The following is a 27,505-nucleotide window of genomic DNA, read 5'->3' on the forward strand; positions in this document are numbered from 1 at the left end:
CAAAGATATTGTTTATTACTCTGTGGCGGTCAGCGCTCACATAATTATACTTAGGATGTAGAGGTTTTTTTTTGTTCTTGTTAAGAGTAATTTTTAGGAGAGGAGAGCCATTCTTGTGATGTAAAAAATCGATGCCATTGCGAGTTTTTGATTCACATTGTAAAATATAAGTGTATATGGAAGGAAATCAGTTAATAGAACAATAAAATATTGTTCATTTCAAGAAGGTACATCTTATTATACACCCAGCGATATACTGCTATTGTGATTTACTAATAAACACCAGCTTGAGAACAGTTCCGATGGGAGCGTTCAGTTCTAGTGAAATAGCTCTATGTTTTCTTCGGAAAAGAAGTCACTTCATGGATCATTCAAATCCACAATAGTAACTGGACATTTCTCAGAACTGAAAGCAATCTGATTGCTATGCAACAGAGCCCTGAAGAATATTTCTCCGAACTTTGGTTACCACTTTCAGCTCAACACGGTATCTGCAGCATCTGGAGCAGATTTCTACAACAGCGGAAGCGTATAAGCGCTATCAGTTTCACACACCGCCCTGTGTACACTGTATGTATTTACCCACAACAGTGAACATACAGTTACTCACACACATAGAAAGACAATAGTAGGTGGTGTGGGGAAACATTTCAGTATAAAGGCCCTGTAGAGCTAAACAGTAATTAGCCTAGTAGGAAAGGGAGTCTTTATAGATGTCTACCGCTAGAGAGGACATGATCCTGATACAACACTCATAGTGAACCTGCAATATAAATATGTTAGTAATTTAGTAACTAATGTTTCATTGTGTGTATATATGTCTAGTTTTATAGAGTAATTACATTATGGTCCTTTGTATGTTTCATGCTAACGCTAATGTGCGGGAGTATCTTGTGAAGAGAACGAGTGCGCCGTCCCAGCAGCCGAGCAGAAACTTCAAAAAGGCCAGAACATTTGAATTACTAGCTTTCTTGAGCATTTATGCATTGTAGTGACCTTTCATGTATTAATTTTCTAAGTATAAATAGTGTTGCTATATTACTTTTACTAGAATTCCAGTATTTCAGTAGATATAGTAAGACAATATTTTATGTGTTATCTATGTACTGTTTTTGTGTCACACTGTAAAGTGTACATTAACAGCATTAGGACATTAACGTTTTTGCATGTGTAAAAGTTTAATAGTCACTTTTGTAGGACTTATTTAGAGGAGAAACTGTCAATTGCTCATTTACACGGTGATAACTAGATCTATGTTCAAAGCCAATAAGCAAGCACGCATCACAATGCCACAAAATGAATTGTTGTTGTTGTTGTTGTGGTCTTCAGTCCTGAGACTGGTTTGATGCAGCTCTCCATGCTACTCTATCCTGTGCAAGCTTCTTCATCTCCCAGTACCTACTGCAACCTACATCCTTCTGAATCTGCTTAGTGTATTCATCCCTTGGTCTCCCTCTACGATTTTTACCCTCCACGCTGCCCTCCAATGCTAAATTTGTGATCCCTTGATGCCTCAGAACATGTCCTACCAACCGGTCCCTTCTTCTCGTCAAGTTGTGCCACAAACTCCTCTTCTCCCCAATTCTATTCAATACCTCCTCATTAGTTATGTGATCTACCCATCTAATCTTCAGCATTCTTCTGTAGCACCACATTTCGAAAGCTTCTATTCTCCTCCTGTCCGAACTATTTATCATCCATGTTTCACTTCCATACATGGCTACACTCCATACAAATAATTTCAGAAACGACTTCCTGACACTTAAATCTATACTCGATGTTAACAAATTTTTCTTCTTCAGAAACAATTTCCTTGCCATTGCCAGTCTACATTTTATATCCTCTCTACTTCGACCATCATCAGTTATTTTACTCCCTAAATAGCAAAACTCCTTTACTACTTTAAGTGTCTCATTTCCTAATCTAATTCCCTCAGCATCACCCGATTTAATTTGACTACATTCCATTATCCTCGTTTTGCTTTTGTTGATGTTCATCTTATATCCTCCTTTCAAGACACTGTCCATTCCGTTCAACTGCTGTCCCAAGTCCTGTGCTGTCTCTGACAGAATTACAATGTCATCGGCAAACCTCAAAGTTTTTACTTCTTCTCCATGAATTTTAATACCTACTCCGAATATTTCTTTTGTTTCCTTTACTGCTTGCTCAATATACAGATTGAATAACATTGGGGAGAGGCTACAACCCTGTCTCACTCCTTTCCCAACCACTGCTTCCCTTTCATGCCCCTCGACTCTTATAACTGCCATCTGGTTCCTGTACAAATTATAAATAGCCTTTCGCTCCCTGTATTTTACCCCTGCCACCTTCAGCATTTGAAAGAGAGTATTCCAGTTAACATTGTCAAAAGCTTTCTCTAAGTCTACAAATGCTAGAAACGTAGGTTTGCCTTTTCTTAATCTTTCTTCTAAGATAAGTCGTAAGGTTAGTATTGCCCCACGTGTTCCAACATTTCTATGGAATTCAAACTGATCTTCCCCGAGTTCACTTCTACCAGTTTTTCCATTCGTCTGTAAAGAATTCGCATTAGTATTTTGCAGCTGTAACTTATTAAACTGATAGTTCGGTAATTTTCACATCTGTCAACACCTGCTTTCTTTGGGATTGGAATTATTATATTCTTCTTGAAGTCTGAGGGTATTTCGCCTTTCTCATACATCTTGCTCACCAGATGGTAGATTTTTGCCATGACTGGCTCTCCCAAGGCCATCAGTAGTTCTAATGGAATGTTGTCTACTCCTGGGGCCTTGTTTCGACTCAGATCTTTCAGTGCTCTGTCAAACTCTTCACGCAGTATCTTATCTCCCATTTCGTCTTCATCTACATCCTCTTCCATTTCCATCATATTGTCCTCAAGTACATTGCCCTTGTATAAACCCTCTATATACTCCTTCCACCTTTCTGCCTTCCCTTCTTTGCTTAGAACTGGGTTGCCATCTGAGCTCTTGATATTCATATAAGTGGTTCTCTTTTCTCCAAAGGTCTCTTTAATTTTCCTGTAGGCAGTATCTATCTTACCCCTAGTGAGACAAGCCTCTACACCCTTACATTTGTCCTCTAGCCATCCCTGCTTAGCCATTTTGCACTTCCTGTAGATCTCATTTTTGAGACGTTTGTATTCCTTTTTGCCTGCTTCATTTACTGCATTTTTATATTTTCTCCTTTCATCAATTAAATTCAATATTTCTTCCGTTACCCAAGGATTTCTATTAGCCCTCGTCTTTTTACCTACTTGATCATCTGCTGCCTTCACTACTTCATCCCTCAGAGCTACCCATTCTTCTTCTACTGTATTTCTTTCCCCCATTCCTGTCAATTGTTCCCTTATGCTCTCCCTGAAACTCTCTACAACCTCTGGTTCTTTCAGTTTATCCAGGTCCCATCTCCTTAAATTCCCACCTTTTTGCAGTTTCTTCAGTTTCAATCTACAGTTCATAACCAATAGATTGTGGTCAGAATCCACATCTGCCCCTGGAAATGTCTTACAATTTAAGACCTGGTTCCTAAATCTCTGTCTTACCATTATATAATCTATCTGATACCTTTTAGTATCTCCAGGATTCTTCCAGGTATACAACCTTCTTTTATGATTCTTGAACCAAGTGTTAGTTACGATTAAGTTATGCTCTGTGCAAAATTCTACAAGGCGGCTTCCTCTTTCATTTCTTCCCCCCAATCCATATTCACCTACTATGTTTCTTTCTCTCCCTTTTCCTACTGACGAATTCCAGTCACCCATGACTATTAAATTTTCGTCTCCCTTCACTACCTGAATAATTTCTTTTATCTCGTCATACATTTCATCTATTTCTTCATCATCTGCAGAGCTAGTTGGCATATAAACTTGTACTACTGTAGTGGGCGTGGGCTTCGTGTCCAACTTGGCCACAATAATGCGTTCACTATGCTGTTTGTAGTAGCTAACCCGGACTCCTATTTTTTTATTCAATATTAAACCTACTCCTGCATTACCCCTATTTGATTTTGTATTTATAACCCTGTAATCACCAGACCAAAAGTCTTGTTCCTCCTGCCACCGAACTTCACTAATTCCCACTATATCTAACTTTAACCTATCCATTTCCCTTTTTAAATTTTCTAACCTACCTGCCCGATTAAGGGATCTGACATTCCACACTCCGATCCGTAGAACGCCAGTTTTCTTTCTCCTGATAACGACGTCCTCCTGAGTAGTCCCCGCCCGGAGATCCGAATGGGGGGCTATTTTACCTCTGGAATATTTTACTCAAGAGGACGCCATCATCATTTAATCATACAGTAAAGCTGCATGTCCTCGGGAAAAAATACGGCTGTAGTTTCCCCTTGCTTTCAGCCGTTCGCAGTACCAGCACAGCAAGGCCGTTTTGGTTAATGTTACAAGGCCAGATCAGTCAACCGTCCAGACTGTTGCCCCTGCAACTACTGAAAAGGTTGCTGCCCCTCTTCAGGAACCACATGTTTGTCTGGCCTCTCAACAGATAACCCTCCATTGTGGTTGCACCTACGGTACGGCCATCTGTATCGCTGAGGCACGCAAGCCTCCCCACCAACGGCAAGGTCCATGGTTCATGGAAATGGTTGCTAGTTCCGACATTCATATGATGAAAGAAGTCCAGAGAAATATGCAGCAACCAAGAAACAACATGAATTTCATCTCTGACACAGATGCGTGCGAAAACGAAATTACTGTACTGAAAATTGTGTCGGTACAATCCTCATTAAGCCCAGTGCAATCGCCAATTGCTGAGAATACCGATTTGTTTTCCCAGCTGATGTCAAGTTTGACTGTCATAACACAAGGGATTAAAGCATTGGAAACCACGCAATCCACGTTTGCAAATGACATGAATCGTAGATTCCAGGCATTGAAAACCACGCAATCTAATCTTGCAAAGGCACAATCCACGTTTGCAAATGACATGAATCGTAGATCAAGGCATTGGAGAGTGCGCAATTTAATTTGGCTCAGGAGCAATCTAATAAACAAAAAGAAATAAATGATAAGATTACTGAAAAATTCCAGAGTTTGGAAACAAAGCAGAGTCACTTGATTGCCAGTCAGGCACAACTCATAGTTACACAAGAACAACAGTATCAGGAATTAACAAACAAATACAAAGAGATCTTATGTCGTCAAGATACACTAAATCATCAAGTGCAAGAAGTTATTTATGTACAGAACACTATTGCGCAAGACGTGAATACAATTAAGCACGATAACGAGCAAGCTGTCATTGAGCTTACTCGGAGGATAGACACTCTCAGTCTCGAAGGCGAGAAACACATAGAGAAACTTTTCAATGAACATAAGATCGCATTCTCTAAGGACATTGAAGATTGGGCGAAAGAGCAAACTGAGACAGTGCGAAATTATGTTGACAAAAACTTGAAAGAAACGGTTTCTAACGTGCAAGTTAACAACGAAGCTGCACAAGAACAACTTAAAGCAGAAGTTAAAGAGATTAAGGAGAATATAGGAGATGAATTTCCTGCTTGGAAAGCAAAGATAGAAAATACATTAAAAGCATGCCAGCAGGGTCTAGTTAATACTAGAGGGGCACATACTACTTGCAGTTTATCAAAAGCAGACATTATTCCTGACGAAACCAGTGATACCGAATCCATGCAACAATATCCATGTATTGGTGCATGTTTACGTAATCAACCAGAAAAAATTATCGAGATTATCATTCACCGCGTAGTAGCCACCAGGATACACCTGTGAATATGAATGAAGAAAAAATGCTTAAATATCGTCAATTCCAGATATTTATTCCCGAAAGGAAGTCGATCAATCCCGTGGTATTTATCAAGCAATTTAAAGGGATATTGCCGCGAATGTGGACTGAGCAACAAAAAATTATTTACGTTGCAGGATTCATACATGGAGATGGATCGATGTGGGCGTCAGAAGCATCCGATTGGTGTCAAGATTATGACCAATTTGAACACGCTTTCTTGCACAAATACTGGAATAAGGTAGTACAAGAAAGACTACGTAAGGAAATTTTTGACCCACAACCTTTTTCTTTCAAAAATGGATCTTTAAGAAAGTATTTCGAGAAGTATATAAATAAAAGTAAATACTGGAATGAACCAATCCCGACGCAGGATATCATTCAAATATTAGAGGGCAAACTTCCACTTGAAGTTAAGGAAAAACTTCTACATGTGCCTGAACAACATGTGGAAGATTTTCTAGCCACATTGGATTCAACAGACATTCTGTTCGAAGAATCACGTGTGCGCTATAACCAACCAAGTTACCAACCTAACAAATACAATAGTAACAACAAACAGTATGGAAACAAACCTTTTGCACACAATTCACCAAACCCACAGGTGAATTATTTCCAGAAAAACGTGAAATTTGGTAACGAAAATCCCGACCAGTGTAATCATGACCAACAATGTGAACAAACATATAAACGGAAATAGAGGAAGAATAATAAGAAGAGGAAAGGATACTATCAAGAAGGGAATTGTCAGCAAAAACGCCGATATCAGCAACCAACCCAAGAATATCACAACCAACCACAAACTTCAGGTTGGGTACCAAATGATAATGCAAATGAATGGAGAAATCAACCACCAATAATAACCGACATAACGGAGCAGACATCTACTAATAATGGACAATCGTCAAACTAAACTCGACTGTCAGAAGCCCCGACGGTGCAGTCAAGGAAGTTTTCAGGGGCGAAAATTCAAGCATCAATTTTTTTCGGTACAATGATGGCAGATTATTAATAGAAGAACTTCAGCAGGATATGATGCCTTGTCAAGAGGAACATATCACTGTACCTGTTGCGAAAATTCAGGCGGCGATTGAAGGCATTACTGTGCAAGTCACTTTAGATACAGGAGCAGCAGTAAATGTCTTTTCTGAGAAGTTATTTCAAAGAATACTTCAGAAAGCAAATCCACCGATTTTTCCTGTTCAATGTTGTAGAATTGTAGGTCCTACTGGTAATAAGTCTTCTCAGGTTAAAGTGCAGACTCAACTCCAGTTAGATATAGGAAATGTAGCTATAAATTGCACGTTCCTTGTAATAGAAAAATTGGCTGAGGACTGTATCCTGGGTATAGATGAATTCAGAGAGAGAAATTGGCATATTGATTTTTCTCTAGGCCATGCCAGTTTTACAGTAATGGATCAGAAACATCAACTGAATCTTCTCAGGGAATATAGTACCCATGGAAAGTATTGTCAGGGACGAAAGCTGCAAATAAAGTGGATACATAGCAAACCTGTATGGTATTACCAAATTAATTACTTGCAACCAGTTTTAAACCCTGAAGATATGGTATATGAAAAGGTGCAAGAACCTGAATATTTGCAACAACACCAAAGAAAGCAATTATATGATCTTCTACAGGAATATCATGAAGTCTTTCAAGAAAGACCTGGTGTAATCAAGGGATACACGTGCCATTTAGATGTGATATCACACCAAGTTTTCTGCCGTATTTTTTATCCAGTACCATGGCACCAACGAAAGGCAGTTGATGCGGAAATCCACCAGATGCTTGAATGGGATCTGATCGAACCTTCGACGAGTCCATACTGTAGTCCGCTTCATGTTGTCTCGAAAAAGGGAGGAAAAGTTCGTCTCGTGCTAGACGCACGGCAGATAAATAAGATTATCGTGCTCGTGCGAACTCAACCGGAAAATATCGATGAGCTAATTCAAAAGTTCAAGGGGATGAAATACTTAACAAATATTGATTTGAGAAGTTCATTTTGGCAGGTGGCTCTAGACGAACCATCAAAAAAGTACACCGCATTTGTACATGCAGGTAGAAGCTATCAATTTAAGGTTTTACCTTTCGGGCTAAACGTGAGCTCAGGAGTTTTTATAAATGCTCTAGATTATGCATTGGGACCTGCACTTCGAAGCAATTTAACTTTATTTGTGGATGATATGCTCATAGCTACGACCACATGGGAGGAGCACGTTGATTTATTGAGAAGAGTGTTAGAACGTTTCAAGGAAGCAGGCATAACCACAAATCTGCAAAAGTCCCATTTTGCTCGAGATAAAATCAAATTATTGGGTCATCTTGTAAATGGAAAAGGCATCTTACCAGACTCCGAGAAACTAAAGGCAGTCAAAAACTTTGTAGTTCCAACAACAAAAAGGCAGTTAAAGGGCTTCCTCGGAGTTGCCTCCTTTTTCAGGCTTTTCATTCACGACCACTCTACTAATGCAGAACCGTTGTACAGCTTGTTGCGCAAAAATACTCCGTGGGTGTGGATGCAACAATGTCAGAATGCATTTGAAGCAATAAAACATGCCTTAGTCAATTCACAAATATTATATCATCCAGATATGAGCCAAGAATTTGGTTTAATGGCAGATGCTTCGGAAATTGGAATAGGTTCATGCCTCTTCCAAGTAAAGATGATAGATAGGAAATCAACTTTCTGTCCAATAGCTTTTGCTAGCCGACTCTTTAACTACTTGTGAAAGAACATATATGACTACCAAAAGGGAAGCATTGGCCGTAGTCTGGTCATTTAAGAAATTTTACTATTACTTATATTGAGCGAAGACAACAGTATACTGTGACCACAAAGCGTTAAGTTTTTTGCAAACATGTAAATTATTACATCAAAGATTAGCAAGATGGACGCTCTCACAACAAGAGTTTCAATTTGAAATTAAATACCTAAGCGGACAGGATAATTTCATCGCTGATGCACTGTCTAGAATGCCAGATGGAGATTTGTCAACTATCAACATCATGGGCAATCCGTCCGAATTTAATGTTCTTATAATGACTGATAGAATATATAGGAAACATTTTCTTGACATGTGTAAGAACATGGAAAAACTACAGAATGAAGATCCTCGTTGGCATTCAATAAAGGAAACTTTAGCAAAGCCTGGAAACGATGATCTGAAGAGACTGTACAAAGTTGAGAACGACATCTTATTTTTCAAAGGGCATCTTGATTCAGATAATTGGAAGGTGTGTATTCTCAAGAAGAATGAGAATGACTTAATTTTGCACACGCACATCACTTGGGGACGTTTTGGAGTATTAAAGTGTGCTCAGAAGATTCAAGCATATTGCTACTTCCCAAACATTCGCAGGAAAGTGCACAGACAGTTAAGGAAATGTAAAATTTGTCAGCTAGCCAAACCAGGAAATTTTTGTGTGAAAGATTTCCTACATCCTATTATACCCACTAAACCGCTGTCAATCATTTCGGTCGACGTCTGTGGTCCTCTACCATCATCAAGGGGAGGATGCAAATATATTGCAGCTTTTCTTGATATATTCACTAAGTATGTCAAACTTTATCCATTAAAATCAGCTACTGCTGCATCCATAGCCAAGAAGCTGGTCAAGGATTATATAGTCAAGGTAGGCAAACCAGAGGCTATTCTTTCTGACAATGGGTCAATGTTCACTGGTTTTCGTTGGAGGCAAACATTAGCCAGCTGTGGTATAAAACAAATTCTGACATCAGTGTACCACCCTTCGGTGAATCCCGTGGAACAAATTTTTCATGAATTAAACTGGTTCATGAGAACATATTGCCACAACCAGCAACCCAAATGGATCGATTATCTTCACGATTTTCAGGAAATTGTAAACAATATGCCACATACTACGACAGAATACACCCCATATGAACTGATGTTTGGAAAACAGGAACAGAATGACTGGATTCGACCAATTCCTAAAGTAGCTATTAACAAAATAGACCTACAAAATAAAGTACGACAATCCTTACTCAATATAATGGACAAGGCAAGAAAAAGGAAAATATATTTTGACAATCGACTTGGAAAAATAAAAACATATAAAGTGAAAGACCAAGTTTTAGTAAAAACTCATCCTAAGGCTTCACTTATACAAAGGAAGAACACAAAATGGCAATTATTGTATCAAGGACCATTTGTGATTACCAAAATACCCCATTCAGGAACTTATGTTTTGAAGGATGTGAAGAATGTAAAGGTGAAAGGAATGTATCCTCATCACTTGTTAAAGCAATTTCATGATGACTGAAGATTCTGAAGATTGAAAATACTATTCTTATCAAATAATATTGATTAGAGAATTTTCATTAAACCTATGAATCATACTTAGGATAGTTTCTTTCTTTTTGCAATTTAGTAGTTAGTTTTTCTTTTCAGGCATAATGTATGAGAGATATGCAGACATTATGTATTGGTTTTCCACTGTAAAGATAAGTTTTCTTTTCAGTATGCAGAGAATTTAGCTATAGTATGAATGATTTCTTTTAAAATTTTTTTTATTTTGTAGATAGTAACTTCAATCAGGTTTCACAATGCATAATGATCATGGATTAGTGACTCAAATGAATCTGGTCTATGGCAAGATATTTTTTCTTATGTCAATTTAATAATGTCAGTGTATGTTTGTATCTGCTTTTTTACTCGCTGAGCTGAAGTCATGCTGTTCGGAAGGGGTAACCCGTTCTCAGTTTTAAAAGGACGCCTATTACTTTGTTTCAGTCTTTTGTGATGAACATTGTCTTTATAATTGTACTATTGTTGTAACATACCTGTGTATGTAAATTATGTTATGTCAATTGTTGCTCGCGAAGTTACCAACTGAGCGAATGCCTTTCAGTTATAAGCACATCAACAAGTGTTAAAGTCCATCTGAAAGATGACGAGCATAAGTTGACACGGCAGCACCAGTTGGATTTGTGTATAGTGCATTCTAGGGTTGTTGATAGAAATGAAGAACACCTTACGACTTCCGAATATTTCGAATTCAGGACAGAGAATTAGAAAGAACTTTAGATTAGATTCTATTTCAGCTCAGCATAGATCAAATACCTTTTCCACGGAACTTACACTGACTCTTATTTTCATGTTAACCATATGCGGAAAACCATAATACCCACGAGGAGACGGTGAAATGGGAATAGAATTCAATCAGTTACCCGGAGATGACAGATAGAAGGGAATCGTAGATGGACGTAAACCAACGCGTTGACGGTTCACCTCAAGACACAGAAGATTAACAGTGTTGTGTTTCTTTTGTGAATAGTGTTTAAATTCATTTAAAAAAAAATTCATATTGTAATTTTTTTTTTATTTTCCATTGTAATTCAATTAATTTCCTTTCCAAATGAGAAATACGAGGATGGTAAATCTACCCCGAGGTTTTCCTTGGTTTTCCTTTGTGGGGCTTGGCCGAATGGCTAGATTATCCGCTTGAGACATCCCAAGGCGAGTGACAGAAGCTTTGAGTGATGATGAAAAAGGTTTCTGATCACACCTCATACCATCCTTGACAAATGAATAAAAGCAAGCATGTAAGCTATGCGTATATGCTGCATCAGGAATTCAGCACAGGCTTTGTCAGTAGTCTATGCACCCAAATCTATAATTTACATTTAGATAGTCATTCACTAATACCAAAATATCATAAGAAATACAGTGGACATTAATACTCTAGTGGACATTAATACAGCGTCATAAACAATCACCGATATAGTGTTGTGTGAACGCTCGTGTTTGTTTTTGCCCAAAAACGTTCGTCCACAAGAGGGGCATATATGATGTATCATGCAGCGTAACTTGCTGTGACAGTGCGAGAGAGAGACAAAGATATTGTTTATTACTCTGTGGCGGTCAGCGCTCACATAATTATACTTAGGATATAGAGGTTTTTTTGTTCTTGTTAAGAGTAATTTTTAGGAGAGGAGAGCCATTCTTGTGATGTAAAAAATCGACGCCATTGCGAGTTTTTGATTCACATTGTAAAATATAAGTGTATATGGAAGGAAATCAGTTAACAGAACAATAAAATATATTGTTCATTTCAAGAAGGTACATCTTATTATACACCCAGCGATATACTGCTATTGTGATTTACTAATAAACACCAGCTTGAGAACAGTTCCGATGGGAGCGTTCAGTTCTAGTGAAATAGTTCTAAGTTTTCTTCGGAAAAGAAGTCACTTCATGGATCATTCAAATCCACAATAGTAACTGGACATTTCTCAGAACTGAAAGCAATCTGATTGCTATGCAACAGAGCTCCGAAGAATATTTCTCCATACTTTGGTTACCACTTTCAGCTCAACACGGTATCTGCAGCATCTGGAGCAGATTTCTACAACAGCGGAAGCATGTAATCGCTATCAGTTTCACACACCGCCCTGTGTACGCTGTATGTATTTACCCACAACAGTGAACATACAGTTACTCACACACATAGAAAGGAAATAGTAGGTGGTGTGGGGAAACATTTCAGTATAAAGGCCCTGTAGAGCTAAACAGTAATTAGCCTAGTAAGAAAGGAGTCTTTATAGTGCCAGTAAATTGAGGAAATGCAATAGAAAAAGAGTCAGACAAAAGAGAGATGATTGACTACTGAACTTGGTTCCTGTGGCAGTTGCGGAAGATTGCCATGAGCTCACCTCTCTCATTTGCCAGATAGTAAGGATAGATATACTGCAGTGTAGACAGACAGAAATATTTGATGAAGTACACAAGAGATAGTGGCTGTGAATATTGACCCCATACACCAGGAGGTAATAGAGAATGTCAAAGAAGTGGTGTATCGCTCTCTATTTATTTGGTGAATAATTCACCACTGTGATGAAATATTATTCCCTCTAGTGACAGACTTGCCTGAAGGATCCGTCAGGCCAACCGACGAGATGAGCACTGAGGGTACAGGACTACAGTGAGATGGGAACTGAGGCTTCAGTACCAAACTGCATGCAAATGTAATGATGCTGACTGCCTTTCAAGGAATCATTTGGCAGCACACAGCAGTGTGGATGAATTCTTAGTCATTGCTGCATTACACGACATCACCACTGAACAGATGGAAGATACAGCACAGCTGGAAACCATAGAAGCCTTCAAGGGGAGTAACTGCCCAAAGGAGAATTCCAGTGTTATCCCAGCTCATCTATGGCCATCTATCATGAAGTTTTTAAGACTCTCCAATGTCTGGTAACCTGGGATTCATGAAGACTGTAAACAAAATCAGATGCACATATTAATGGCTAGGTCTCTATCAATACTTTAGACTATGTGTAAGCCGTTGTAAGGAATGTCAATGATGAAAGTACATTTACAACTGCCTTCAGCACATCTGGTATCAAAACCACCTGCAGCAGCATCACTCCACCATATTGGAATCAACCTCCTGGAGAGGTTATCAAAGCTGACAAACAGGAATCAATGGATAATAGTCTGCACTGACTACCTCATCCACTAAGCTGTCATTATAGCTGTGGAAACTGTCAAAGCTCCAGAAATTGCAACTTGCAAAATACATTATTTTGAAGCATGGAGCACCCCTGTGATGATCTCTGATTGTGGAAAAGTTATTCAGTCAAGACTATTGTGACACACCCATCAGATAACAACTCCTACCACCCACAGATGAATGGCCTCACAGAACATTTCAAAAGACACTGGCAGATATGATCTCAATGTATACTGATGTTGAACAGAGAGATTGAGATACATTACTGCCAGCCCTGTAATTCATACACAACACAGCAAAGCAGGACACTACATGCTTCACACAATACTTTCTGCTCAACAATTGTGTGGCCAAAACAACAATGTATATCCTGTTCCCATTTCAATTGGACAGTACTCAGGATGACTACATTAAACAGCTCATCACCTCCCAGGACCATGGAAGGAATATGACTGGCTCACATGCGAACCTTGGATGCACAGAATTTGGACCAAGAATGCTATAATGCCAAGCACTGACCAGTGAGGTACAATGCAGGAGACATAGTTTGGACTTTTATGCCTGTACAGAAAGTAGGACTATTGGAAAGATTCTAAAGTGTTACTTTGGGCCATATCATATCCTTCATCATTTGCTGGGCTTCACATATGAAGTAGGATCATGACCCTTCATTAAGAAGATAAAAGACATCGCTCATATCCTCCAGATAAAGCTCTAGTGCTGTCCAAAGATGCAGACTGATGGTGGGAAATTCAAAGAAACTGAAGACTGACTCGATGGTTGCAAAGTTTCAATGGGAGGTGCTACCTTTGATGTTCATGATACTGAAGAGCATGTAACAATTCATTCAGGACACAAGAATCTGCCATCTCTGCCACTGACACGATCTAGATCTAGGAAGCTGTAGTTGGCTCCAATGCAGACATCTGAAACACAGGTTGCTGTTTCTCCAGGAGAGGGAGCAATGCTGAGAGCTGTGGTGCATGCAGTGTGGTGTAGCAGTTAGTGTTGCCAGTTTGCATGCTGTGTGTCACCAGTTCAAACGGAGTCACCAGCAGTTATTTGTTATTTCATATTTATAATTTTGGGAAGGTTATTGAAATATCTAATGCTTGTATGTCATGGAATATTCAATGTGTTTGCATAAACACCAACATCCTGGAGTTTTCCATGTTTGTATAAATAGCTGCACTCTCCATACAGATCAGTTCTGTTCTGGCTGTACACTGGAGTCAGTAACAAATGTACCTTCAGTTTTAAGTGTTATACTCCAATGAGGACCCTGCCTTCAGATTCAGACTTGACTGTGGTTTTTGATGTGACAATATCAGCAGTAGCTTTTCAAAATATGAGTCTTCCAGATAATCCTACCCACCTTCATGTGGTCCTTGCTATGGATGTGCTTTTTTTAGATACACTGGTACTTCAAGAGACTCAAATTAGAGAACAGTGTATCTCCATGACCAGTTCCAAGTGTGACTCTGTTACTATAGTAATCAATAGTGTCATATCCCAATTAAGTATACTGTCCATAGCTCATTTATTATTTGTTGACACTATAGCTACAATCTATTCCTCCTCCAGCTTTGTAATGATCTCCCATCTGTTTAAAATGATGATTAGAAGATTTCATTAAAGAAATGTAGTTTTTACTGTTTAAATTGTTCCTGTTGCTTTTTGGATGTACCACAAAAATTCATTAAGTTCAGTGAATCTCACTTTTGATAAGAGGCTAAAGTGGTTGCTGCACCTGTTGGACATAAATGACAAAGATCTAGAAGCATTTTGTACCTTGAAACGTCTCAGTCACAAGACTGAGCATTTATCCTCAAATTCTACTTGGCCTTTATTTCCACCTGTCTTGAATATGTGTACATTTTTTATGGCTCAGCAATGCCACCACATTTGAAAATAATCAGCTCCATTCATCATGGCAGGGACAGGCTGGCAACAGTTGTATTTAAGACCAGTCGGATTTCCAATTTATGTGATGAGGCAGTGGTCTCTCATGGTGTTTTATACATGTAGCCTACTACCAACCCCAGAGCCATTAGCATTCCACACTGTTGTTCACTCTGGAGTGGAAAAAAAAATTATGACCTAACAACAAACAAGGAGGAAATTTTGTGTTCTCATTAGCATGATTTGTTTGATAAGGAAACCAGAATTAATGATGTGCTTTTGAATGTACAACAGAAAATTCACCATTAATCAATCATGCCGAGGAAACATAACCCAATGATTATTTTAGACTTATAAAAGGAACAGAATATTGGACAATAGATGCTGTTTTTAAGTCCCCAACATATAAACTTTTCCTGGAGCATCACACCCACGTTGTAGTTTATACTGATGGGTCTAAATTAGGGACACAGTCAGCTGCTCTATGGTGGAATTTGTCCTCTAGCTATGATTATTCAAAGAAATCACAGTTTTCAGTGCCAAGTAATATGCTATAGGGAAGTCACTGGAAAAAATGAGTTGCAAATGTGGCACCAAATTACTGTTCCAATTTACAAGATACCTTTTAGGTTACTGGTATCCATGGTATATACTTAGCAGGTAAAATGTACAGATTATCTAGGACACCATTCTCTGCCTACAGTGTCAGAAGAGGAAGGTGCCATTCTGATGGGAACTAAGACGTGGAAATTCATGGAAATGTAACAACAGCTGACGTGGATAAGGATGCTTGGAGGGGATACTGTGGCACAATAACTATCCCATTCTGGTAATTTGAGGTGTGGGATCATCTGTCAATGGGAGAACATTGATTGAGACTGAGAAGCAACAAGCTGCAGTTGATAGAGCTAACAATTTAGCCACAGTGTTCCTTTTACTACCCACTGAGAGCAGATAACATGATTTTAATGCAGCACCAGAAATGGCACAGTCCCATAATGAGTGGGTTGTGCTGCCCTGAAAGGCAAAGGTGTCTGTGGCAGTCAGGTAACTGTATGCCACACATTTAAACAGTATGTATGTGAAAAGAGGGTAGTAATTTGTTTACCATTCACTCATGCCTCTATTTTAATGGCAGTGACACAAATGTAAGTGTGGTAATTGAAAGTTGGCAGAGGATGCATTTAATTTAGGAGTAAAGGTAACTCCTGAATTATTTACAATGATTGTTCAAGCAATTTGTATAATGTTTGTTGTTCTACCTTACTTGTTAGGTACAAGATTAATGTGCTTACACAGTGACACTCTGGTCATACCTTTTCTTTGTTTATCTACTTTTTAATCTGCAGTGACAATGAAATATTTGTGCCAGATTTGGATTTGAACCCAGATTCCCTGCTTACCAAAACCAGTCACTTAACTGTTAGGCTGACTAAGCATGCTTGCAAGCCTGCTCAAACTTTCATTGTCACTGATTTTTTCAACTATCATTTCCATTTACACTGAAGAGCCAAAGAAACTGGTACACCTGCCTAACATTGTTTAGGGCCCCCGCAAGCATGCAGAAGTGCTGCAACATGACCTGGCATAGACTTGACTAATGTCTGAAGTAGTGGTGGAGGGAACTGACACTATGAATCCTGCAGGGCTGTCCATAAATCCATAAGAGTATGAAGGGGTGGAGATCTCTTCTGAACAGCATGTTACAAGACATCCCAGATACGCTCAATAATGTCCATGTCTGGGGAGTTTCGTAGCCAGAGAAGTGTTTAAACACAGAAGAGTGTTCCTGGAGCCACAATGGACATGTGGGGTGTCGCATCATTCTGTTGGAATTGCCCAAGTCCGGCGGAATGCACAATGGACATGAATGGATGCAGGTGATCAGACAATATGCTTACGTTCGTGTCACTATCCAGAGTCTTATCTAGATGTGTCAGGGGCCCCATACCACTCCAACTGCATATGCCCCACACCATTACAGAGCCTCTATGAGCTTGAACAGTCCCCTGCTGCCATGCAGGGTCCATGGATTAATGATGTCACCATACCCATACATGTCCATTTGCTCAATACAATTTGAAATGAGACTTGTCTGACCAAGCAATATGTTTCCAGTAATCAACTGTCCAATACCAGTGTTCACGGACCCAGGTGTGGCGTAAAGCTTTGTGTCATACAGTCACCAAGGGTACACGAGTGTGCCTTTGGCTCCAAAAGCACATAGCGATGATGTTTCATTGAATGGTTGACATGCTGACTCTTGTTGATAGCCCAGCACTGAAATCTGCAGCATTTTGTGCAAGGGTTGCACTTCTATCACACTGAACAATTCTCTTCAGTTGTCGTTGGTCCCATTCTTGCAGGATCTTTTTCCAGCTGCAGCGATGTTGGAGATTTGATGTTTTAGCAGATTTCAGACATTCACAGTACAGTTGTGAAATGCTCGTATGGGAAAATCCCCACTTCATTGCTACCTTGGAGATGCTGTGTCCCATCGTTTGAAGAAGAAGAAGAACAACAACAACAACAACAACAGCAACACTGGGGAGGACTATGGTTTACCTTGCCACAAATGAATTAAATAATTCATGAAAAGTTAATTAAATAATTCATTTCATATAACTATTTCCTCTTGAAACAATCCTTTCTTATCTACTAGTCATTTTCCCACAGCTTCACCTACATGTGCATTTCAAACATACATTGAACAGATCTCCTCCTGCCCCCTTTCTGTGTCCAACCCTCCCTCTGTCTGTTTCTTTCCTCCTGCCTCCACTTTCCTTATCTGGTGATCACTTGTCCCACTCTGGCTATCCTCACTGTGATTCAACTCATCTCTTTCACCCATGTCTCTGTGTCCACCTCCTCATGCCGCACCCCCTCTTCCTTTCTCACTGCGTGTGTACTCATCTCTTCCATCCCTGTCCCTCTGTTCACCTCCTCCTGCTCCCACTCTCCCCAATTGTTCTTCACATACTGTCCCCCCTCGTCCTATCCTCACCCTGTGTGTGCCCACCTCTTCCTCCCCCGTCTCACTGTCCATCTGTCCCTCCACCATCTATGTCCTCCTTCCCACCTCCCTGCAACTGTTTCCTTGTCTCTGACCATGACCTCCTTCCCACCTACCACCACCCATTTCCGTAGTTCCCTTATCTCTCTGCCCACCTCTTCCTCCTCCCTTCTCTTTTTGTTCAGCTCCTCCTTCCCCCTTATCTCTGTCCATCTTTTCCCCATCCTCCCTCAGTCCATCTCCTCCTGACCCCCCCCCTCATTAACCATCTCCTCTTCCCCCATCCTTCTGTCCATCTCCTTCCCCCCTTGTCCCTCTGCCCATCTCTCCCCATTCCCTACCTGTCTCTTCCCTCCTTCCTCCCTCTCTTTGTTTCTCATCTCCTCCTCCTCTCTCTGTCTAACCCCTCTTAATTCCCCCACTTCGTCCATCCCCTCCTGAGCCCTCTCTCCCTATCCATCCCCTACTGTCCCCCCTTTCTCCATCCCTTCCTCAATCCATCTCAGTCTTCCCTCTGCCAATGACATTTGCTCATGTGGTTCCTGCAAAACAGGTTAATAAAGTAGGCCGATACTACTCCCACAACATGCCTGTTGTACAGGGCAGCCTACATTTTTTTTTTTTTGAGTCATCAGTCTTTCAACTGGTTTGATGTGGCTTGCCATAATTTTCTCTCCTGTGCCATCCTCTTCATCTCAGAGTAGCACTTGCAACCTACATCTTCAATTATTTGATGGATGTATTCCAATCTCTGTCTTCCTCTACAGCTTTTACCCTCTAAAGCTCCCTCTAGTAAGATAGAAGTTATTCCCTGATGCCTTAAAAGATGTCCTTATCATACTGTCCCTTCTTCTTGTCAATGTTTTTCATATTCTCCTTTCCTCTTCAATTCTGCACAGAACCACCTACACTCCTGGAAATTGAAATAAGAACACTGTGAATTCATTGTCCCAGGAAGGGGAAACTTTATTGACACATTCCTGGGGTCAGATACATCACATGATCACACTGACAGAACCACAGGCACATAGACACAGGCAACAGAGCATGCACAATGTCGGCACTAGTACAGTGTATATCCACCTTTCGCAGCAATGCAGGCTGCTATTCTCCCATGGAGACGATCGTAGAGATGCTGGATGTAGTCCTGTGGAACGGCTTGCCATGCCATTTCCACCTGGCACCTCAGTTGGACCAGCATTCGTGCTGGACGTGCAGACCGTGTGAGACGACGCTTCATCCAGTCCCAAACATGCTCAATGGGGGACAGATCCAGAGATCTTGCTGGCCAGGGTAGTTGACTTACACCTTCTAGAGCACGTTGGGTGGCACGGGATACATGCGGACATGCATTGTCCTGTTGGAACAGCAAGTTCCCTTGCCGGTCTAGGAATGGTAGAACGATGGGTTCGATGACGGTTTGGATGTACCGTGCACTATTCAGTGTCCCCTCGACGATCACCAGTGGTGTACGGCCAGTGTAGGAGATCGCTCCCCACACCATGATGCCGGGTGTTGGCTCTGTGTGCCTCGGTCGTATGCAGTCCTGATTGTGGCGCTCACCTGCACGGCGCCAAACACGCATACGACCATCATTGGCACCAAGGCAGAAGCGACTCTCATCGCTGAAGACGACACATCTCCATTCGTCCCTCCATTCACGCCTGTCGCGACACCACTGGAGGCGGGCTGCACGATGTTGGGGCGTGAGCGGAAGACGGCCTAACGGTGTGCTGGACCATAGCCCAGCTTCATGGAGACGGTTGCGAATGGTCCTCGCCGATACCCCAGGAGCAACAGTGTCCCTAATTTGCTGGGAAGTGGCGGTGCGGTCCCCTACGGCACTGTGTAGGATCCTACGGTCTTGGCGTGCATCCGTGCGTCGCTGCGGTCCGGTCCCAGGTCGACGGGCACGTGCACCTTCCGCCGACCACTGGCGACAACATCGATGTACTGTGGAGACCTCACGCCCCACGTGTTGAGCAATTCGGCGGTACGTCCACCCGGCCTCCCGCATGCCCACTATACGCCCTCGCTCAAAGTCCGTCAACTGCACATACGGTTCACGTCCACGCTGTCGCGGCATGCTACCAGTGTTAAAGACTGCGATGGAGCTCCGTATGCCACGGCAAACTGGCTGACACTGACGGCGGCGGTGCACAAATGCTGCGCAGCTAGCGCCATTCGACGGCCAACACCGCGGTTCCTGGTGTGTCCGCTGTGCCATGCGTGTGATCATTGCTTGTACAGCCCTCTCGCAGTGTCCGGAGCAAGTATGGTGGGTCTGACACACCGGTGTCAATGTGTTCTTTTTTCCATTTCCAGGAGTGTATTTCCTTGCCTTATCAGTCCGCCTAATTTTCAACATTCATCCATAGCACCACATCTCAAATGTTTTGATTCTCTCCTGTTCTGGTTTCCCCACAGTCCAAGTCTACTACCATACAATGCAGTGCTCCAAACATACATTCCCAGAAATTTCTTCCTCAAATTAAGGCCTACATTTGATACTAGCAGACATCCCTAGGCCAGGAATGCCCTTTTTGCCAATGCTGGTCTGCTTTTGATGTCCTCCTTGCTCCATCAGTCATTGGTTAATTTGCCGCCCAGGTATCTATCTTGTGACAATCAATCCTTATATTAAACCTCTTGCTGTTCTCATTTCAACTACTTCTCATTACTTTCATCTTTCTACAATTTACACTCAATCTATATTCTGCTATCAGAATATGGATTGAGAGTAAACCATTCAGCAGGTCTTGTAATTCTTCTTCACTTTCACTCAGTATAGCAATGTCATCAGCAAATATTACCACTGATATCCTTTCACCATGAATTTTAATTCCATTCTTGAAACTCTCTTTCACTTTCATCACTGCTTCTTTGATGTACAGACTGAACACTAGGAGCAAAAGACTACATGCCTGTCTCACACCCTTTCTAATTCAAGCACTTCATTCATTCTTCCACTCATGCTCTTGGCTCTTGTACATATTGTGTATTACCTATCTCTCCCTATCTCTACCTCTATTTTCCTCAGAATTTCATACATCTTGCACCATTTGACGTTGTCTAACACTTTTTCCTGGTTGACAAATCCTAGGAAAGTGTCTTGATTTTTCTGTAGTCTTGCTTCCATTATCAACTGCAACATCAGAACTGCCTCTCTGATGCCTTTACCTTTCCTAAAGCCAAACTGATTGTCATCTAACACATCCTCAATTTTCTTTTCCATTGTTCTGTATATTATTCTTGTCAGCAACTTGGATGCATGAGCTATTAAGCTGTTTGTGGAGTCTTCAGAATTGTGTGGATGATGTTGTTGTTGTTGTGGTCTTCAGTCCTGAGACTGGTTTGATGCAGCTCTCCATGCTACTCTATCCTTTGCAAGCTTTTTCATCTCCCAGTACCTACTGCAACCTACATCCTTCTGAATCTGCTTAGTGTATTCATCTCTTGGTCTCCCTCTACGATTTTTACCCTCCACACTGCCCTCCAATACTAAATTTGTGATCCCTTGGTGCCTCAGAACATGTCCTACCAACCGAACCCTTCTTCTGGTCAAGTTGTGCCACAAACTTCTCTTCTCCCCAATCCTATTCAATACTTCCTCATTAGTTATGTGATCTACCTATCTAATCTTCAGCATTCTTCTGTAGCACCACATTTCAAAAGCTTCTATTCTCTTCTTGTCCAAACTATTTATCGTCCAAGTTTCACTTCCATACATGGCTACACTCCATACAAATACTTTCAGAAATGACTTCCTGACACTTAAATCAATACTGGATGTTAACAAATTTCTCTTCTTCAGAAACGCTTTCCTTGCCATTGCCAGCCTACATTTTATATCCTCTCTACTTCGACCATCATCAGCTATTTTGCTCCCCAAATAGCAAAACTCCTTTACTACTTTAAGTGCCTCATTTCCTAATCTAATTCCCTCAGCATCACCCGACTTAATTAGACTACATTCCATTATCCTTGTTTTGCTTTTGTTGATGTTCATCTTATATCCTCCTTTCAAGACACTGTCCATTCCATTCAACTGCTCTTCCAAGTCCTTTGCTGTCTCTGACAGAATTACAATGTCATCGGCGAACCTCAAAGTTTTTATTTCTTCTCCATGAATTTTAATACCTACCCCGAATTTTTCTTTTGTTTCCTTTACTGCTTGCTCAATTTACAGATTGAACAACATCGGGGAGAGGCTACAACCCTGTCTTACTCCCTTCCCAACCACTGCTTCCCTTTCATGCCCCTCGAGTCTTATAACTGCCATCTGGTTTCTGTACAAATTGTAAATAGCCTTTCGCTCCCTGTATTTTACCCCTGCCACCTTCAGAATTTGAAAGAGAGTATTCCAGTCAACATTGTCAAAAGCTTTCTCTAAGTCTACAAATGCTACAAACGTAGGTTTGCCTTTCCTTAATCTTTCTTCTAAGATAAGTCGTAAGGTCAGTATTGCCTCACGTGTTCCAGTGTTTCTACGGAATCCAAACTGATCTTCCCCAAGGTTGGCTTCTACTAGTTTTTCCATTCACCTGTAAAGAATTCATGTTAGTATTTTGCAGCTGTGACTTATTAAGCTGATAGTTTGGTAATTTTCACATCTGTCAACACCTGCTTTCTTTGGGATTGGAATTATTATATTCTTCTTGAAGTCTGAGGGTATTTCGCCTGTTTCATACATCTTGCTCACCAGATGGCAGAGTTTTGTCAGGACTGGCTCTCCCACGGCCGTCAGTAGTTCCAATGGAATATTGTCTACTCCGGGGGCCTTGTTTCGACTCAGGTCTTTCAGTGCTCTGTCAAACTCTTCACGCAGTATCGTAACTCCCATTTCATCTTCATCTACATCCTCTTCCATTTCCATAATATTGTCCGCAAGTACATCCCCCTTGTATAGACCCTCTATATACTCCTTCCACCTTTCTGCTTTCCCTTCTTTGCTTAGAACTGGGTTTCCATCTGAGCTCTTGATACTCATACAAGTCGTTCTCTTATCTCCAAAGGTCTCTTTAATTTTCCTGTAGGCAGTATCTATCTTACCCCTAGTGAGATAGGCCTCTACATCCTTACATTTGTCCTCTAGCCATCCCTGCTTAGCCATTTTGCACTTCCTGTCGATCTCATTTTTGAGACGTTTGTATTCCTTTTTGCCTGTTTCACTTACTGCATTTTTATATTTTCTCCTTTCATCAATTAAATTCAATATTTCTTCTGTTACCCAAGGATTTCTACTAGCCCTCGTCTTTTTACCTACTTGATCCTCTGCTGCCTTCACTACTTCATCCCTCAAAGCTACCCATTCTTCTTCTACTGTATTTATTTCCCCCATTCCTGTCAATTGCTCCCTTATGCTCTCCCTGAATCTCTGTACAACCTCTGGTTCTTTTAGTTTATCCAGGTCCCATCTCCTTAAATTCCCACCTTTTTGCAGTTTCTTCAGTTTTAATCTACAGGTCATAACCAATAGATTGTGGTCAGAGTCCACATCTGCCCCTGGAAATGTCTTACAATTTAAAACCTGGTTCCTAAATCTCTGTCTTACCATTATATAATCTATCTGATACCTTTTAGTATCTCCAGGGTTCTTCCATGTATACAACCTTCTTTCATGATTCTTAAACCAAGTGTTAGTTATGATTATGTTGTGCTCTGTGCAAAATTCTACCAGGCGGCTTCCTCTTTCATTTCTGTCCTCCAATCCATATTCACCTACTATGTTTCCTTCTCTCCCTTTTCCTATACTCGAATTCCAGTCACCCATGACTATTAAATTTTCGTCTCCCTTCACAATCTGAATAATTTCTTTTATTTCATCATACATTTCTTCAATTTCTTCGTCATCTGCAGAGCTAGTTGGCATATAAACTTGTACTACTGTAGTAGGTGTGGGCTTCGTATCTATCTTGGCCACAATAATGCGTTCACTAGGCTGTTTGTAGTAGCTTACCCGCATTCCTATTTTCCTATTCATTATTAAACCTACTCCTGCATTACTCCTGTTTGATTTTGTGTTATAACCCTGTAGTCACCTGACCAGAAGTCTTGTTCCTCCTGCCACCGAACTTCACTAATTCCCGCTATATCTAACTTCAACCTATCCATTTCCCTTTTTAAATTTTCTAACCTACCTGCCCGATTAAGGGATCTGACATTCCACGCTCCGATCCGTAGAACGCCAGTTTTCTTTCTCCTGATAACGACATCCTCTTGAGTAGTCCCCGCCCGGAGATCCGAATGGGGGGCTATTTTACATCCGGAATATTTTACCCAAGAGGACGCCATCATCATTTAATCATACAGTAAAGCTGCATGCCCTCGGGAAAAATTACGGCTGTAGTTTCCCCTTGCTTTCAGCCGTTCGCAGTACCAGCACAGCAAGGCCGTTTGGTTATTGTTACAAGGCCAGATCAGTCAATCATCCAGACTGTTGCCCTTGCAACTACTGAAAAGGCTACTGCCCCTCTTCAGGAACCACACGTTTGTCTGGCCTCTCAACAGATACCCCTCCATTGTGGTTGCACCTACGGTACGGCTATCTGTATCGCTGAGGCACGCAAGCCTCCCCACCAACGGCAAGGTCCATAGTTCATGGGGGGGGGGGGGGGGGGGGGGGGGGGGGGGGGGGGGGGAGGGGGGGGGGGGTGGATGATATTTTTCCAAAAATCAGATGGTATATCACCAGACTCATACATTCTAAATACCAACATGAATAGTCATTTTGTTGCTGCTTCCCTGAATGATTTTAGAAATTATGATGGAATATTATCTATCCCTTCTGCCTTATTTGATCTTAAGTCTTTCAAAGATCTTTTAAAGTCTGATTGTAATACTGGATCTCCTCTCTCTTCCCTATTGACTCCTATTTCTTCTTGTATCGGATCAGACAAGTCTTCCCCCTATAGAGGCCTTCAACATACTCTTTTCACTTATCCACTCTCTCATCTGCATTTAACAGTGGAATTCCTGTTACACTCTTAATTTTACCACCCTTACTTTTAATTTCACTGAACATTGTTTTGACTTTCCTATATGCTGTCAGTCCTTCCAAAAACCATTTCTTTTTTGATTTATTCACATTTTTCATGCAGCCATTTGGTCTTAGCTTCCCTGCACTCCTATTTATGTCATTCCTCAGTGACTTGTATGTCTATATTTCTGAATTTCTGTGACCATTTTTGTACTTCCATCTTTGCCCTATCAACTGAAATATTTCTTCTGTTACCCATGGTTTCTTCGCAATTACCCTTCTTTGTATCTATGTGTTTTTGTTTTTTTTTTCTTCAACTTCTATGACTGCCCTTTTTAGAGATGTCCATTTCTGTTCAAATGAACTGTCTACTGAGCTATTTCTTATTGCAATATCTACAGCCTTAGAGAACTACAAGCATATTTCTTCATTCCGTAGTACTTCTGTACTGCTCATCTTTGTGACACATTAGGAGCTGAAAAACCGGTTTTTGCCTGTATTTCTGATCATATGGGAGCTGGGAGCTTCTAACACTCACAGAGCTGATTCTCATGGGGCAAGCAGTATTTATGCCTAATTCAGCTGAACACAATCCAGTGGTTTAAAAGGAAATGCTGGATTTACACACATAACATATATTTTAGCCATTTCCTCAAGGCTTTGCCCACGTTCAGCACACATATTGAACACACCTTCTGGCTGCCTGTGCTGCTGTCATCCCTCTATTGAACTCAAACAGAAGAATACATCAGAAATCTTCTGTTTTCTCCACTTGGCACTCCATTTTATGGCATCCACAGCCTTACTCACTATTCCCAAATGACAATATATTCATTCAAATAGCAACAGTAAACTACAAATAAAAAATGACCATCTATATATAAATCCATAACAACTGGAATATCTACATACAAAACAAAAACACTATGAAGTTATGCACCAATACAATAGATCAATAGATACAGACGAGCCTATTCCCCATGATTTCGCCCGCATACATGTTGACACATATACTGCCTCCATCTCCTCCTCCCCCCTCTCTGCTGTCACCTCTTTCTCCCAAATCTCTCAATGCAGAGGATGTGGAGCATTCATTTATTCCAATCTGTAAATGAAGTGTACAGCACTTCAAAGTTGAAAATTGTCTAAAGCTTTCCAACACTGTATTGACTGCTGGAGTGTATTTTCCCATGGAATATGCTCCATGTAATATGTATAGCAAGAGTTGGTCAATCTTCTCAACCACCATCTCTCTGTCAACCTCTCTTTCCATGGTCTCTCTGTCTATTTTTTCCTTCCCACCTCTCTGTGTCCATCTTCACTACCTCATCCTTTCCTTATCAATTTCTATTTCCTCCTCCCCTAACTATGACCATATCCTCCTCCCCCTCTCTATGACCAGCCCTTTCCCCCCTTTCCCCCCACACTCCTCTTTTCTTTGTCCATCTCCTTCTGTCCCTTCCTCTCTCTCTGTTGATCCCCTCCTCACTCCTCACTGTGTCCATCTCTTCTTCCTCCTGTCTCCCTGTCCATTTCATCCTCCCACTTCTATCTGTCCATCTCCTCTGCCCCCTCTCTCTGACCATGTATCTTTCTCCCCCTGCCCTCTCACCACAGCCTCCTCCTCCCTCCCCTCTTTTTTCCACCCACCCACTAACTCTCTACACCTTAACCTGCCTTCTACATCACACCTTCTGCCCCTCTCTCTCTGCCCATCCCCTCCTCTATCCATCTCAACCTTATTCCTGCTGTGCCTGTCACAAGTATAGCCCTGGCAAAACAGGACGGCAAAACAAAGCAATGTGCTGGGCAGTTTATGTGGGGGTCCGGAAAACTGTATCCTGCCCCTGATGTACAGACTGACAGCAAAGCAGGTCGATGCAGCAGGCAGATACTACTTTGCACAAAACGCCTGTCGTAAAGGGCAGCGTACACATCATATGCTGTAGAAAACATTTTTTTCCCATATCTCCACTTTTACGGGAGCTGATATTCGTGAAGTGTGCTGTTCGTGTGCCAAATTTGGTTGAAATCAATCTAGGTGTTTGGGAAGAAATAATGGACCCACACATGCCCTATTATATTTATAGGTCTGTATTTCAAATGTTGTAGTTGTGGTAACTCAGCTTAGCAAGAACATATAATTGTGCTGCCTCATAAATAGTATGAAAATATTTAAAAACACTAATTCCAATACACGGACCCACCAGGTTAGCTGAGAGTGCTAATGCACTGCTTCCTGGACTCAGGTAGGTGCACTGGTCCTGGATCGAATCCACCCAGTGGATTCTTGATGTGGGCCGGTGTGCCGGTCAGCCTGGATGTGGTTTTTAGGCGGTTTTCCACATCCCACTAGGTGAATACCGGGC

At 41.1% G+C, this 27,505-nt stretch overlaps 1 protein-coding gene across 1 annotated transcript in view; it reads right to left on the minus strand.

The window, feature by feature from the left end:
- LOC126474477 (putative fatty acyl-CoA reductase CG5065) overlaps nt 1-27,505 on the minus strand; it is a 203,239-nt gene that overhangs the window by 112,745 nt on the left and 62,989 nt on the right. The gene's annotated exons all lie outside the window — the stretch shown is intronic.

The sequence above is a fragment of the Schistocerca serialis genome, chromosome 4, assembly GCF_023864345.2.
Source record: "Schistocerca serialis cubense isolate TAMUIC-IGC-003099 chromosome 4, iqSchSeri2.2, whole genome shotgun sequence".
NCBI lineage: Eukaryota > Metazoa > Arthropoda > Insecta > Orthoptera > Acrididae > Schistocerca > Schistocerca serialis.